The sequence below is a fragment of the Lolium rigidum genome, chromosome 2, assembly GCF_022539505.1.
Source record: "Lolium rigidum isolate FL_2022 chromosome 2, APGP_CSIRO_Lrig_0.1, whole genome shotgun sequence".
Classification (NCBI taxonomy): Eukaryota; Viridiplantae; Streptophyta; class Magnoliopsida; order Poales; family Poaceae; genus Lolium; species Lolium rigidum.
Window position 1 is genome coordinate 213,769,870 of NC_061509.1, and position 14,088 is coordinate 213,783,957.

The following is a 14,088-nucleotide window of genomic DNA, read 5'->3' on the forward strand; positions in this document are numbered from 1 at the left end:
ACGCGAAAGCGCCCGGATAATTCCGGACAAGCGGCAGTAGGCCCTGTCATCGTGCAGGTGTTCCGAAGCTGGGTAACTCGCGTACCACCGTCCCGTGTGCACTCCGCCCTATGGCCCCTACTTCTTCTCCCCCTCGTGAGGATCCCTCCTCCGAGGTACCGTCGATTAGGCAATGACACTTGGTGAAGCAACAAAGCTTCTTGATAATATGATGATTAATTACTCTGAATGGCACACGGAAAGAGCTCCACAAGGTAAGAAGGTAAATTCTGTTGAAGAATCCTCTTCCTTGAATGATAAGATTGATGCTATTATGTCTATGCTTGTGAATGATAGGACTAATGTTGATCCTAATAATGTTCCATTAGCTTCATTGGTTTCCCAAGAAGAACATGCTGATGTAAACTTCATTAAAAATAATAATTTCAACAACAATGCTTATCGGAACAATTCTAGTAATAACTATAGGCCATATCCTTATAATAATGGTAACGGTTATGCTAATTCGTATGAGAATTCTTACAACAATAATAGGAATACACCCCCTGGACTTAAAGCTATGCTTAAAGAATTTATTAGTACACAAACTGCCTTTAACAAATCTGTTGAGGAAAAGCTCAATAAAATTGATATTCTTGCTTCTAGAGTTGATAGTCTTGCCTCTGATGTTGATCTTTTGAAATCGAAAGTTATGCCTAATAGGGATATTGAAAATAAAATTGTTACTACAGCAAATGCCATCCAAGTTAGAATTAATGAGAATATAAGATTAATGGCTGAACTGCGTGCTAGGTGGGATAGAGAAGAAAATGAAAAACTAGCTAAAAAGAGTAATGTAGCTAAAGTTTGGAATATCACCACCACTAGCAATGCTAATGATTCACATGTTGCTACACCTCCTACTATCAATGGTAAAATAATTGGTGTTGGCAATGCTTCTACTTCTAGTGCAAAGCGCGCAAAATTACCTGAAACTGCTAAAACTGCCGAAACTGCCTGTGATAAAACTGCTGAAATTTTTTCCAACCTTGGGGATGATAATCCCATTGCTTTAAATTGTAATGATTTAGATTTTGATGATTGCCACATCTCTGAAGTTATAAAGTTCTTACAAAAACTTGCTAAGAGTCCCAATGCTAGCGCTATAAATTTGGCTTTCACAAAACATATTACAAATGCTCTCATAAAAGCTAGAGAAGAGAAACTAAAACTTGAAACTTCTATTCCTAGAAAGCTAGAGGATGGTTGGGAGCCCATCATTAAAATGAGAGTCAAAGATTTTGATTGTAATGCTTTATGTGATCTTGGTGCAAGTATTTCTGTTATGCCTAAGAAAGTCTATGATATGCTTGACTTGCCACCATTGAAAAACCGTTATCTGGATGTTAATCTCGCTGATAATGCTAAAAAGAAACCTTTGGGGAGAGTTGATAATGTTCATATTATGGTTAACAATAACCTTGTCCCCGTTGATTTTGTTGTCTTGGATATTGAATGCAATGCATCTTGCCCCATTATATTGGGAAGACCTTTTCTTCGAACCGTTGGTGCTACTATTGATATGAAGGAAGGTAATATTAAATATCAATTTCCTCTCAAGAAAGGTATGGAACACTTCCCTAGAAAGAGAATGAAGTTACCTTATGATTCTATTATTAGAACAAATTATGATGTTGATGCTTCATCTCTTGATGTTACTTGATATACACTTTTCGCGCCTAGCTGAAAGGCGTTAAAGAAAAGCGCTTATGGGAGACAACCCATATTTTTACTACAGTATTTTTGTTTTATATTTGTGTCTTGGAAGTTGTTTACTACTGTAGGAACCTCTCCTTATCTTAGTTTTATGTTTTGTTGTGCCAAGTAAAGTCTTTGATAGTAAAGTAAGTACTAGATTTGGATTACTGCGCAGTTCCAGATTTCTTTGCTGTCACGAATCTGGGTCTACCTCCCTGTAGGTAGCTCAGAAAATTAAGCCAATTTACGTGCATGATCCTCAGATATGTACGCAACTTTCATTCAATTTGAGAATTTTCATTTGAGCAAGTCTGGTGGCCTAATAAAATCCATCTTTACGGACTGTTCTGTTTTGACAGATTCTGCCTTTTTATTTCGCATTGCCTCTTTTGCTATGTTGGATGAATTTCTTTGTTCCATTAATGTCCAGTAGCTTTATGCAATGTCCAGAAGTGTTAAGAATGATTGTGTCACCTCTGAACATGTGAATTTTTATTATGCACTAACCCTCTAATGAGTTGTTTCGAGTTTGGTGTGGAGGAAGTTTTCAAGGATCAAGAGAGGAGTATGATGCAATATGATCAAGGAGAGTGAAAGCTCTAAGCTTGGGGATGCCCCGGTGGTTCACCCCTGCATATTCTAAGAAGACTCAAGCGTCTAAGCTTGGGGATGCCCAAGGCATCCCCTTCTTCATCGACAACATTATCGGGTTCCTCCCCTGAAACTATATTTTTATTCCGTCACATCTTATGCACTTTGCTTGGAGCGTCGGTTTGTTTTTGTTTTTGTTTTGTTTGAATAAAATGGATCCTAGCATTCACTTTGTGGGAGAGAGACACGCTCCGCTGTAGCATATGGACAAGTATGTCCTTAGGCTCTACTCATAGTATTCATGGCGAAGTTTCTTCTTCGTTAAATTGTTATATGGTTGGAATTGGAAAATACTACATGTAGTAACTCTAAAATGTCTTGAATAATTTGATACTTGGCAATTGTTGTGCTCATGTTTAAGCTCTTGCATCGTATACTTTGCACCCATTAATGAAGAAACACTTAGAGCTTGCTAATTTGGTTTGCATATTTGGTTTCTCTAGAGTCTAGATAACATCTAGTATTGAGTTTTGAACAACAAGGAAGACGGTGTGGAGTCTTATAATGTTTACAATATGTCTTTTATGTGAGTTTTGCTGCACCGTTCATCCTTGTGTTTGTTTCAAATAACCTTGCTAGCCTAAACCTTGTATCGAGAGGGAATACTTCTCATGCATCCCAAATACTTGACCCAACCACTATGCCATTTGTGTCCACCATATCTACCTACTACATAGTATTTCTCCGCCATTCCAAAGTAAATTGCTTGAGTGCTACCTTTAAAATTCCATCATTCACCTTTACAATATATAGCTCATGGGACAAATAGCTTAAAAACTATTGTGGTATTGAATATGTACTTATGCACTTTATCTCTTATTAAGTTGCTTGTTGTGCAATAACCATGCTTCTGGGGACGCCATCAACTATTCTTTGTTGAATATCATGTGAGTTGCTATGCATGTCCGTCTTGTCCGAAGTAAGAGAGATCTACCACCTTAATGGTTGGAGCATGCATATTGTTAGAGAAGAACATTGGGCCGCTAACTAAAGCCATGATTCATGGTGGAAGTTTCAGTTTTGGACATATATCCTCAATCTCATATGAGAATAATAATTATTGCCACATGCTTATGCATTAAAGAGGAGTCCATTATCTCGTTGTCCATGTTGTCCCGGTATGGATGTCTAAGTTGAGAATAATCAAAAGCGAGAAATCCAAAATGCGAGCTTTCTCCTTAGACCTTTGTACAGGCGGCATGGAGGTACCCCATTGTGACACTTGGTTAAAACATGTGCATTGCAAAGATCCGGTAGTCCAAGCTAATTAGGACAAGGTGCGGGCACTATTAGTATACTATGCATGAGGCTTGCAACTTGTAAGATATAATTTACATAACTCATATGCTTTATTACTACCGTTGACAAAATTGTTTCATGTTTTCAAAATAAAAGCTCTAGCACAAATATAGCAATCGATGCTTTCCTCTTTGAAGGACCATTCTTTTTACTTTTATGTTGAGTCAGTTCACCTATCTCGTCTCCACCTCAAGAAGCAAACACTTGTGTGAACTGTGCATTGATTCCTACATACTTGCATATTGCACTTGTTATATTACTCTATGTTGACAATTATCCATGAGATATACATGTTATAAGTTGAAAGCAACCGCTGAAACTTAATCTTCCTTTGTGTTGCTTCAATACCTTTACTTTGATTTATTGCTTTATGAGTTAACTCTTATGCAAGACTTATTGATGCTTGTCTTGAAGTACTATTCATGAAAAGTCTTTGCTTTATGATTCACTTGTTTACTCATGTCATTACCATTGTTTTGATCGCTGCATTCATTACATATGTTTACAAATAGTATGATCAAGGTTATGATGGCATGTCACTCCGGAAATTATCTTTGTTATCGTTTTACCTCGCTCGGGACGAGCGAAACTAAGCTTAGGGATGCTGATACGTCTCCGACGTATCGATAATTTCTTATGTTCCATGCCACATTATTGATGATACCTACATGTTTTATGCACACTTTATGTCATATTCGTGTATTTTCTCGGAACTAACCTATTAACAAGATGTCTGAAGTGCCGATTCTTGTTTTCTTGCTGTTTTTGGTTTCGAAATCCTAGTAACGAAATATTCTCGGAATTGGACGAAATCAAGTCCCAGGGTCCTATTTTGCCACGAACCTTCCAGAAGACCGAAGAGCATACGAAGTGGGGCCACGAGGGGCCACCACCATAGGGCGGCGCGGCCTAGGGCTTGGCCGCGCCGACCTGTGGCGTGGGGCCCTCGTCAGCCCTCCGACTCTGCCCTTCCGCCTACTTAAAGCCTCCGTCGCGAAACCCCTGAGGCGAAAAACCACGATACGGAAAACCTTCCAGAGACGCCGCCGCCTCCAATCCCATCTCGGGGGATTCTGGAGATCTCCTCCGGCACTCTGCCGGAGAGGGGATTCATCTCCCGGAGGACTCTACACCGCCATGGTCGCCTCCGGAGTGATGAGTGAGTAGTTCACCCCCGGACTATGGGTCCATAGCAGTAGCTAGATGGTTGTCTTCTCCTCATTGTGCTTCATTGTTGGATCTTGTGAGCTGCCTAACATGATCAAGATCATCTATCCGTAATGCTATATGTTGTGTTTGTCGGGATCCGATGGATAGAGAATACCATGTTATGTTAATTATCAAGTTATTACATATGTGTTGTTTATGATCTTGCATGCTCTCCGTTATTAGTAGAGGCTCCGGCCAAGTTTTTGCTCTTAACTTCAAGAGGGAGTATTTATGCTCGATAGTGGGTTCATGCTCGCATTGACACCGGGACGGTGACGAGAAAGTTCTAAGGTTGTGTTGTGCTTGTTGCCACTAGGGATAAAACATTGATGCTATGTCCGAGGATGTAGTTATTGATTACATTACGCACCATACTTAATGCAATTGTCTGTTGCTTTGCAACTTAATACTGGAGGGGTTCGGATGATAACCTCGAAGGTGGACTTTTTAGGCATAGATGCAGTTGGATGGCGGTCTATGTACTTTGTCGTAATGCCCAATTAAATCTCACCTGTACTTATCATGACATGTATGTGCATTGTTATGCTCTCTTTATTTGTCAATTGCCCGACTGTAATTTGTTCACCCAACATGCTTTTATCTTATGGGAGAGACACCTCTAGTGAACTGTGGACCCCGGTCCATTCTTTTATACTTGAAATACAAATCTGCTGCAATACTTGTTTCATTGTTTTCTCTGCAAACAATCATCTTCCACACAATACGGTTAATCCTTTGTTACAGCAAGCCGGTGAGATTGACAACCTCACCGTTTCGTTGGGGCAAAGTACTTTGGATTGTGTTGTGCGGGTTCCACGTTGGCTCCGGAATCCCCGGTGTTGCGCCGCACTACATCCCGCCGCCATCAACCTTCAACGTGCTTCTTGGCTCCTCCTGGTTCGATAAACCTTGGTTTCTTTCTGAGGGAAAACTTGCTGCTGTGCGCATCATACCTTCCTCTTGGGGTTCCCCAACGAACGTGTGAAATACACGCCATCATCGGGTCGGGCGGTATTTCCGCATCGAGTTCACACGCCGCCTTTGAAAACAGACCTATGCCATGGCCGGATGCTAGCCTGCCTGGAGGAGGCTGGTACCTCAACTCCAAGTGTGTGCCGGTCCCTCCAATGCCACGTGAGGGCCGAGAGCGCAGTGACAAGGTGCATCGTCGTCGAGCCATCTTGCCGCCAGATCTCCGAGAAGATCCGGCGTACACGCTCAACTCCTACAATTGGATCTTGTTCGGGGAGTTCGACGCGCGCCGCCGAGCGGGATACCTCGGCGACCTCTACCACTTCGATCGCGAGATCTCCGCGGAAGAAGACGCGAACGACAATGACGACAATGACGACGAGGACGCCGCCGCCGCCGAGGCCGAGTGGGAGACCTCCTCGGACGACCATGTCCAAGGCGGAGACAATGACCATGACGACAACGGGTCGACGTGGGATCTGGAGACCCAGCCGCCGGACATTAGCGAGGAGGAGGCCATTGCCAAGGAACTAGCCAATAGCGAGCTCGATGAGCTCAACGAGCTCGCTATGTGGGATGAGCTCGCCATCCTGCTTCGCGAGTCGGCGCTCGCGCATGGGAGGCTAGCGACTCCTCCGGCCACGACGACCATTCCAATGACCGCGCGCCAACTCCTGCTCCTTCAACGGTCTAGGATTCGTGGCCACCTTAACCACAGCCTCCTGCGCCGCCGACGGCCTGGCCGTAGTTGTTGCAGGCTCCTATTCCTCCTCCATCGCCGGTGTACCAGCTTCCATGGTGGACGTCATAGTTCATCGACCTCGTCAGGGACGACGGGGAGTAGCCCATAGCTAGGTTTAAGCATGCCTTGCTGGCCATTTTTAAGTTTTTTATTTATTTTTCTTAATGTAAATTATGGGTTTATCAATGGAAAAAAAATCATATGTCGTCTCCCTGGACACCCCTAGACGCAAATGGACACGCGGTCGATTTAGACCACTCGACCCGACGCAAACGGACGTTTCGTTCGTTTTTGCGTCTGAAATGCGTCGCTATACCTTTATGGACCATGGTCTGTTGTAGTATTTGCACATACGTGAAGCATAGGGGCGGACCAAGCTCAAAAACAAAGTGGGGCGCTAACCTAGTAAAATTATAATCTTGCACAACACGGAAAAAAAATTAAAAAAAAATTGACCAATCGAAGCGGAGAGGAGCTCGCTGGCAAAAAATGTGGGATGGCGCTCTGGGTGGTCCGCCAGTGCAGGGAGACGAGGGTGAAGATACTTTTTGTCTAAATTTTGCAGAATTTAAATTATTTGTCTCAAATATGAACAAATTATATTGAGATCTAGATTTTTGAATGGGGGCCAATGCCTCTGCTCAGCTCTACTTGGGTTCACCCCCGCGAGGATGGGTCGAGGATGCGCGTGAAGTCGAAAGTTTATCCTATGCGAGTGTGTGTCCAACGAGCGCAACTCGCTGTTAAGAATTTGGGACGAACCCTAAATTTTTAATTGTATACTTGTGGACCACTTGGAAACAGAAAGATCGAGATAAGGAAGGCCGCTTGGGATGAGTCCCTTGGCGGTGAGGCTTGCATATTGGGGTTGGGTCGTCATCGAACACAGCCTTCGTTAGGGCCTTTGGTTTTGAGCCGTGTAGGATTTTCCGCTTACGGTGGTGAGTGTCTGGTGACAGGCGAGTTCAATTAACATTGGTTACCCGGTTGTGTTATATCTAGACATGGTAAAATCATTCCGATTTTATTAGTACACTAAAAATTGTTAGCTAAATATGGTAATACTATTTTTACTATTTATAAACCATTCTTAAAATATAGCTTGTTTCGTTTGTTGCTATATTAATCATGATGTGATTTCAATTTGTATGTTTCAATTGAAAATTTAATATACAAATGTGTGCTAGATAGAAGAACTTCTCCTTCGAACTTTTAGAATTGCAAATATACTTATACTAGAATTTAACCCTATTTGATCTTTTTTTTCACATTATTTGTTTTAGCCATTCCAACACGGTTTCCATTAAAAAACTTTCACACTAAATATAACAGACGTAAAAGAAAAAGCGGTGTTCTTCCATAAATATAGATGTTTTACATGTTTATGTGTTTTACATGTTTATGTGTTTCATTTTTATTTAGTATTCTAAATATCATGTGAATGCTCTAGACGACTCGAATTCACTAATTCCCGTGGAATATTTTTGATGTGAACATGCCTACATAGGTCACGGCCAAAATATTATACGTGGACTTATTTTTTTGAAAATTGTGGTTGTGACTATGAACTATATCATTGAGGATAAATATTAAACATCATTTCACATCGTTCTAGTTGTATGTGTTACACACGGAAACGCGTCACATGAAACACATTCTTATCCTCTCTCTCCGTCCCGGCCCCCGCGTCGCTCCCTCCCCTGGGCGACACGGGCGGCGGAGCAAATCCCGGCCAGCCACCACCGCAACCCCACCCACCTCCTTCTCTGCCGTCGCCGGTGTGCTCCGTCGGGCAAAGCCCACGCGGAGCCGGCGGCGGCAGGACCCGTTTCTCCTCCGGCCGGGAGGGGCTGCACACGGGATTGGGGAACCCGTGCCAGCGGGATTCGTTGCGGGCTTCCATGGCAGCTGGAGCAGGAGGTGGCGCTGGGGAGGTTGATGCTGGTGGGCGCGGAGGAGGAGCCCTGCGCGCGGCGGCCCGGGCGCTGCGGCTGGCGGCGGCAATGCGGGCCCGATCTGGGCTCGGCTTGAGCCGGGCGGGCCAGGGCGGATGCGGTTGCTGGGCAGCTCGCCTTGCTGCTTGGCGGCCGGACCTGGGGAAGACGGGGCCTGGTCGGGCGTACGCGGGGAGGAGATGCGGGGGTGGTGGTCGCTGCTTGGGGGGGCTTTCCTCCTTCGGTTGGCATGCTCCAGAGGCGGGCGAGGATGCCGGGGCGGCGGCCCCGGAGCAGCGGCTGCGGCTTTGGGCGCGGCCAGGCAGAGCATTTGCCGCGGCGTGAGGTGCAGCGGTGGATGGTCTTGCGGTGGAGATGGTGGCCGACGACATGGTCATGCTGCCTCCCAGCGGCTCCCCATGCTACGCGTTTGGGTTCGAACTCCGGGTGAAAGCCTTGCACCGACTCCGGTCTGTGCCGATGACGGCGGCGCCTTCGGGCGTCGTATCCCTTCTTGTTGGCGTTGTTGTGGAGTTTCGATCCCGACCGACGCGAGTGGCTTCAAGTTCTCCGAGTGAAAATCTAAGCTCCATCGGGAGCGGGCGACGGTGACGGACGCGTCATTACCTTGTTGGAGGGGTCGCCTTGGAGCTCTTGGCCTTTGCGGTGCGACGGGTTCTCGGCGGTGGGGCACATGGCTATGTGGTCTAGGGCAGCCGGACGCCGTGGCGGCGGTCCTGGACGGTGGTGGAACTTCGAGGCGGCGGCCTTGATCTCCTTTGCGGCAGCGGCCCTATGGGGCGGGGTCGTGGCGCTGCTTGGTTTTGGGTGGCGATTCTGGGGCTGCGTGGGCGGCAAGGTCGTCGACCCGGCTGGTTCGTCTTCGGGCTATGCGAAGGTCGTCCTGGTTGCTACGTCCGGGCGGCGGCCCCGAAAGCATGGTGCTTGGGTGGCGACTTGGATATCTGTGTGGACGGCGAGTTTGTCGACCCGTCTGGTTCGTCTTCGGGCAATGCGAAGGTTGTTCTGGATGGTACGTCGGGGCGGCGGTCCCGGAGCTAGAGGCGTGTTTGTTGCGTTGGTAGCCTGCGTTGTGTGGATGACGGGACTCCTCGCTTGTGCGGTTTTTCGTCTCGATTTCCTTATAAACCGGGCATGTATGGTTTTTGGACCCGATTTCCCTTATAAACTGGGTCAGTCTGTGCATTGCACTCTATCTATCTAATCGGACGGCAGATTCGACTGCCTTTTCCTCAAAAAAAAAAAAAACACATTCTTATGTACCCGCAAAGCCGAGGGAGCTACTCCGCAACTCATACGTTAGGAGGCTTGGCTAATAGTGTGATACACAAAACTGATAGACGATGCCTTTGTAACCCAAAGCCGCAATTTCTCGAGAGGGACCTATCAAGGATTTCGTCGACTGTGGACTGAACTTAGTCAGCGTGTGACTTGGTTGTTGATTTGATGGACGAAACATGTGCGGAGTCACTAAGGAAACGAAAGCACGGACAAGGATTTGAGGAAAAAAAAAAGTGGAAAACGCTTTGGATCCGGCGACTGCGCGCCAGCGATCGGTCGGGGGCCTCGCTCCCACATCGGTTATATGGACCTGTTTTTTCGGTCTAACAATGGTTTCGCTGCAAAACACATGAGTGAGATGATGAACTATTTGTTGTAAATAATTCGTAATTTTTGTAGGATTTATTGTTAACAACTGTTGTAAAGAGATTTTTATTTATTTGTTGATGCTAATAAAGTGATTTTTTATTTGTTGTAACCATTTGTGACTTTGGATAAAATAGTAGGTGATTTTTGTTGTAAATCAATCTGTAGAAAATTAAATGTCGCTTGACCACTTTGCATCATTTTGCAAACATATTATTTTTTATTGTAATCGTTTGTGACTTTTTGTAAAAAAAGTTGGTGACTTTTGTTGTAATTCAATATGTAACATTACTTTTAAAAAATGTTGCGTCTTTTTGTTGTAATAGTATATATTTTTTGTACGCGGAGAGAGGATTTTTGTTTTAATACTCTTCACATTATGGGGTACTGCGGGTTGGTTTCCGAAAAAAGGAGAGTGGCAAATGTAAAACTGCATTTAAACTAATATCTGAGAAATATAGTACTGCGAGTTGATTCTCTAGAAACCAGGGGCTATAATGTAAACTTTCTAATGCGACTGATTCTGGACGTTCGATGGCGATCCGATGGTGCGGAGGACAACCGATTTTGGAGGTCCGGATCCGGCACCGACGCCCAGCGTTCGCCATAAAAAGTAGATGTATTGATGTTTCATGATTGTTTGCATAGTTTTAATCGGCCTTCACCTCTTACAGATAATGATGCGGATGGACTTCTCGTACATGTTTTGGAATTTCTAAATGTTACAAAGTTGGCATCTAAGCCAACTTACAACTATAAACTAGGTAAATCATCACGTGTTTCGTGCTAAATATAGATTTCAAGCGCCCACATGTACGTGGCCGAACTTCTGATGAAGTCATCTGTTCTCTACTTCTGTGATCGTTCCCTTGATTACATGTTTCAGATTATTATTATCAAGTTACGTAGCCTGCTATTGATCAGGCAAATATAAGTTTCTTTAAGAAAACTAGTTTAGCTTTCTAAAAAGGCTTATCATAGTTTGAAACAGAGTTTGTACTAATATAGTTGAGGTGACTGAATGAGCTGAAAGCTTTTGTATTTCCTCTGAACATTTTGGCTGCAGCAGCTCATCGTCAACCTCCACCAACGCCGGAAGAGTATCCACAGTGGTCGTTTAGGCATCATCCACTGTCCACTCCACTGCACTCTGATTTCAGTGGGATGGCGCATTGGCATCTCCAGTTCGATCGGGCAGCACATTCAAAAGCCAAGATGTGGCATAAAGGCCAATAATTCAGAGCGGATGCATGCATGCATCACATCAGTTCACCAGTCACCATACGCTTCCGTGCTTCGGTTCCTGATTCCTCCGGCGCTAAGAGCATCCCCACTCGTTGGCGCTCCCCACGTCCAAATCCGGCGAAATTTTCGTCCGAATTGGAGGAAGATTTGGCGTGGGGAGGAGTAGTTTTCTAGTCGTGTGCTCCCCAAGCGGCGTTTCTCGAGAAAAAAGAGGATGGCTCGGGGAATCCGGACGAAAGAGGAGACACGTGGGCGTGGGCGGTTGGTTTAGCTTCATCCGGAGTCCCCGGGAGACCCCCGGAAAACCGAGGATGGCATGGGGAGTCCGGACGAAAATAGGCTCAAATCCGGACCAAAACGAGGAACTGGGAGCCTGACTGGGCCGTTTTTCGCCGTCCGGATGAAAAAAAGTGACCGTGTGGGGCTCTGTAGGGAGACGAGTGGAGATGCTCTAAGTCATTCCGGAATCATATGTATCGTCTTGGTAGCGTACCCTCCTTCTCCGCATCGCATCGATCCTACCCGAACGATCCGTCTAGAAAGACGCACTTTTCCGGGCTTTTCTCACTTCCGAATGCGTGCGCTGCGCACTGCGGCTGCACGTTTCTCTGGTAACGCTAGCTGGTCCTGTACAACAGGAGAATGAGCGGTGCAATCTCGCGCGATCAAGAAAAAAGCAAGCATCGATTTCGTAGGCATTGCGTGCTGCTGGAATGCCATGGCGGCTAGCGCGGCCGTCACAAATGCGAGAGCGTTCAGCCAGGAGGAAAGAACCTGAGGGCATCTCCAGCGGGGCGACGCAAACGGATGTTTTTCGTCCGTTTGCGTCTGCGCGGACAAAAAACGCCCTCCAGCGGGGCGACGCAAAACGTCCGCAGTGTCCGTCCTGACGCAAACGTGGACCAAATATGCGCCAGGAATGCGTCTCGCGGACGCGTCCGCGCGTCCGTTTGTGTCCGGTTGGGCTGCATGCAGCCTCTCTCCTCCTTTAATCACGCATGCGCTTATTCCTAGCCACACAAACGTAATCTTTCCCTCTCTCTCCTCTCTAATCACGCATGCGGTCAAATAAATGCGTCTCTACCGCTGGAGAAGGGGCAGACGCATGCGGATATGCGGACGTTTTTTATGTCCGTGCCCGACGCAAACGGACATAAATATGCGTCGCCCCGCTGGAGATGCCCGGTAGAATGGCTGCCGTGGCTCGCTGAGACCGACTGATAGATACAGTAACAGATATATAAGATAAACAAGTCGGACGGCCGACACGTACGACGGCACGGATGGATGATGATTGCGCTATTCTAACATGGGTTCTCCGCCGTCTTGACACGTCCGTGCTGGGCCTGGTCATGGGATTGTTTGTGTCACGTTCTTTTACCGGATACGGCGTGCATGTGCATCCTGTTCTTAGCTCAGCTGTCTGACACGACGGCGCGTCGGCGCGCAAGATAGTCAGTGTAGGGATGTACTGTACGTAGGTCCTTGACATAGCGTGGAGGGCCCGAGGATTGGAGGCGAGCTTCAGGTCGGTCCGGCCCTTCTCTGCACGTGTTCTTGCCTTCCACGGCGTCGACGACCTGGAAGCACGCGTTGGCATGTCGCCATGGTAGGTCACGCGTTTGATTTGAGTAATCAGCAGGTCTTCGAGGACCGAACAGAGAACTTTTGTTTTGTTTGGTTTGGTGACTCGCCGAGGAAGATGGAGAGGGAACCGACTCTGTCTTTGCCTTCGTGGGCCGTTGGCCACACAACCGCGAACTTCTGTTTCCTATTCTTGATTATCACCATGCTTATAGCCCACGTTAGCTGGGTCTTCTCGGGCTTTCATTTTCCGACATCACTGAAACTGTAAAGCCCGCTGGTGAGGGGTGCTCCTGTTCGACGCTTACATGGGCGATTCCTATTCATAGCTCATTAGCGATGGTTAATAGCGTACGCACGCACAACGGATACCTTGGGCCACGGCCCAGTATCACGCCAACAGCTACCGGTGTTCTGCGCCAGGTTGCAAGCGGGGCGGGTTGCGGCTGGCCGCTACAAAGCATCGCAGGACAACGACTTATGTGCGGGCCCTCGCGGTTTGCCGCAACAAACCGCTAGAATTACAGCGGACACTGCGGGCAGTCCGCATCATCCCGCAAACGCACGCACTGATCAGTTGAGCTAGCTACGTACATGCTGATCGATCGGAAGCTAGCGCATCAGCTTGCAAGCGCACGCGCTGATCAATTGCATTAGCTACGTACATGCTGATCGATCGGAACCTAGCTTTGTACAGCTGATCGATCGGAAGCTAGCATGTCAGCCACCATTGTCCAGCGGAAAAAGACAATGAGATTGAAAAAATCAGTAAGATACTGGTCTAAAGATAAGGTAATCTCATCAAGAGCAGTTCTAACAACTAGGACATCAACTTTCTTCCAGTAGAAGAACGGAAAATCATACGAAATCAACAAAATTCATGCTGTAAAAATGAAATCCAGTCTCGGACAGATTACTTGGCCACTAATTTTCCGCAGAAAAATCACACGAAATCAATGAAATCCATGTTGTCAAAATGAACCATGACCACAAGGTACTGAGCTGATTATAAACCAAAAGGTAGTGAAATAACAGAATCAAACACCA